General features: G+C 53.9%; 1 pseudogene; it reads right to left on the bottom strand.

Annotated features, from left to right (window-relative positions):
- Positions 1-782: 782 nt before the first annotated feature.
- On the bottom strand, positions 783-2,747 carry LOC112627074 (annotated as a pseudogene).

The raw sequence follows: 2,747 nt of genomic DNA, 5'->3' as shown, positions 1-2,747 counted from the left end.
CCCTCCCAAGGAGGCTGACCTGCATGGACCACTAGAGGCTCCCTTGTCCTTTGCTTTTTTTTGGTTCAGCCAATAGGGTGCCCAGAGAGAAGATGAGAGGGAGGGCTGAGAGTGAAGTTGGGGATTTATTCTGAATGCTTGCCCTGCAGCATTGCCTTAGGCTGTCACTATTCCTCCCCAGAAGCTTTCTAGGTGACTCTCTCCTTCTGTGTTCTGGAAAACTACTCCCTACCCTCTTCCCTTCAGGCTTAAGGACAGGTATTGCCTGCTATTACTAGCTCCAGGGCACAGCATCATCTCTACAACTTGCCACATCTTTGCAAATAATCCCTTTATTAAACTTTCCTAAGAAAATCCCAATTTAACCATGTCTCCTTGTTTTTGTTTTTCTGGGATGTTGATTGGTACAATATGTGTTTACCATACTGCCTTGCACAAAATAAATGTCCAACACAGTGATATTTATCATTAAGAAGACTGAAAGCATGTAATCATTCTTACAATAGCTGTACAACTGGTATGCTGAACAAGTGTGGTGCTTGGATTGTGACAAAAACACAGCTTAAATAAAAATAATCTTACCACTGTGTGTTTAAACTTCATTTGGTGATGATAATTTTCTCTCCGTGGAGGAAAACTCTAGAAGTCCCATGATTACTCATTCTTTTTTTTTTTTTGGATGAGCACTGGGACTTTATTACACAGCACGGCACTTGTGACAACGGGAGGGGTGGGCAGAAATACAGGCCGAAACATTCCACGGTCCAGGGACGGCTGGTCATTCAGAAAGTGTGCGTTTCCAGAACACTCAGTAGTAAGACCCTCTGAGGTTGTTCCGGGGGGTTGGGCCGGAAGCGGTAGGCGGGCATCATCCTCTTGCGGAAGGCCTAGTACTCGTTGTACGCCTTGGAGAGAGCCGCCGGCTGGTTAATGCGGAAGCCGGCGCCAGCCACTGCGGTGGTGCCCTTGTTGACCGGATTCTTGATGCCCTGGCTCTCCGAGCCCAGCCCCTCGCCCTCCTTCCAGCCCATCTTCATCAGCATCTGGTAGCGGATATTCTCCTCCGTCAGTTTGAACTCCTCGTACTCCGAGTAGTCAGGCTCGCGGCCCTCCTTGAAGGTCTCCCTAAACTTCTCCAGCTTGTCTGGAGGCAGGAAGTCTGGGATGAAGTGCTTGCCCCGGCCCATCTTCGTCACCTGGTCGGCCCATTACCTCGTCTTGTTCATCTCCATGCGCTGCAGCTGGTGCTCCCAGGTGACCAACTCGCTGTTCACCTCTTCGTCGCTGTGGTAGCCGTGCTGGTGCTGCTGCACCGCCTTCTCCCACAGCAGCTGCATGTCCTGCAAGGCCCGCTTTTGCTGCAGGATCATGTCGTACATCTGCTGCATCTGCTGCTGGTCCTTCAGCTGCTGCTTCTGGGAGCCCGATAGCTCTGTGAGACCCACTAGACCCACGGACTTCCCGTTCTCATAGCCGAGCCCCTTGAGGTCCTGAACTGACAGAGGTGACGGAGAGTCAGCCACGTCCCTCTGCACCAGCTCAGCAGGTGAGAGCTCTACTTTGTTGTCTTCAGGCCTCCACCGGCTCTTCGGCTTCCTCTTGACGGTGGCTGCGGAGGCTGGCTTCCCGGGGGCGCCTGGAGCAGGGATGATGGGGGGCACAGGCAAGGACGAGGCGGGGCAGGTGATTGTCGGGGGCGAAGGCCCTGACAGGGCCTCAGGAGGGGACCTGCGCTTCAGGCTGGGGTCGGGTGCCATGAGGGTGCCTGTGGAGCCGGCCTTGGCTTTCCGGAACTCCTCCAGCTTCTGTTAGTAGCAGTTGGACCCTTGGCTGTTGGGCTCGTACAGAAAGCCGAATGCCTGGGTTTTCGCGGTTGTTCTGGAGGGCGATGGTTTCCACCTCGGGATCCCCGCCCGTTATGAACCTGGCCAACTTTTCTGCAAGGTTCTTGACCTCTTCGTCCTCTGGGGGTGAAACTTTCTGAGAGGCTGCCTGCAACTTCCGTGCTTCCTTTCTTATCTCAGCCACCTCCTTTCTGTAGTAGAGGAATTGCCTGCTATTCTTACCGTGCAAAAATGGAAACGCCGGGTTATCCCTGTAGTCCTCCATAGTCGCTTTTTCTAACTCGGGGCCTGCTTCTGCCACAAAGCGGCCAGTTTCTCTATCACTTTCTGAGTCTCAACTCCCTCTGGGGGTGAAACTTTGATCTCCAGCCACTGCTCCTAGTCCTCCTCCTCATCCTCGCCGTGGGACTGGAAGACACTCGGGCGGTGAGCCACGGGCAGTTGCTTGGCGTGTGAGTAGCTCTTCACTGGCCTGGCGGGTTGGCCAGCCCTAGGCCTGTCCGCCTGCTGATGAGGAGGGACCTCTTCCCGGCGCGGGAGGTAGGCATGCTGGGAGGGGCACTGGGCGCGCTGGCATTGGGGGTGGGGGGCATCTGTGCTGGTCTGTGCCTTCTGCAACTTCAGAAATTGCTGCAGGAAGCTACCGTCGTTGGCCAACTTGTTTGAAACGCAGGAAGAGTTGTGTGCATTTGTGATTTCACCAGGATGTGGGGGCTGCGGGCTGACCACCTGATTCTGCTTGACTTTCTGTTCCATTTTGGCTTCAATTTCCCCTTTCTTCTGAGCGATGAGCTCTTCCTGGTGAAGGATGTTCATGTTCATTTTTTCAGATTTAGGGGGAGAAACCCCAAACCACCGGTTAGCCTTTCCTGCAACATCCCGGTTGTCCATCTTGAGACTCAT

This window comes from Theropithecus gelada, chromosome 6, assembly GCF_003255815.1.
Source record: "Theropithecus gelada isolate Dixy chromosome 6, Tgel_1.0, whole genome shotgun sequence".
Classification (NCBI taxonomy): Eukaryota; Metazoa; Chordata; class Mammalia; order Primates; family Cercopithecidae; genus Theropithecus; species Theropithecus gelada.
The sequence above is the reverse complement of the archived record's forward strand: the minus strand, read 5'-3'. Positions and strand labels throughout refer to the sequence as shown.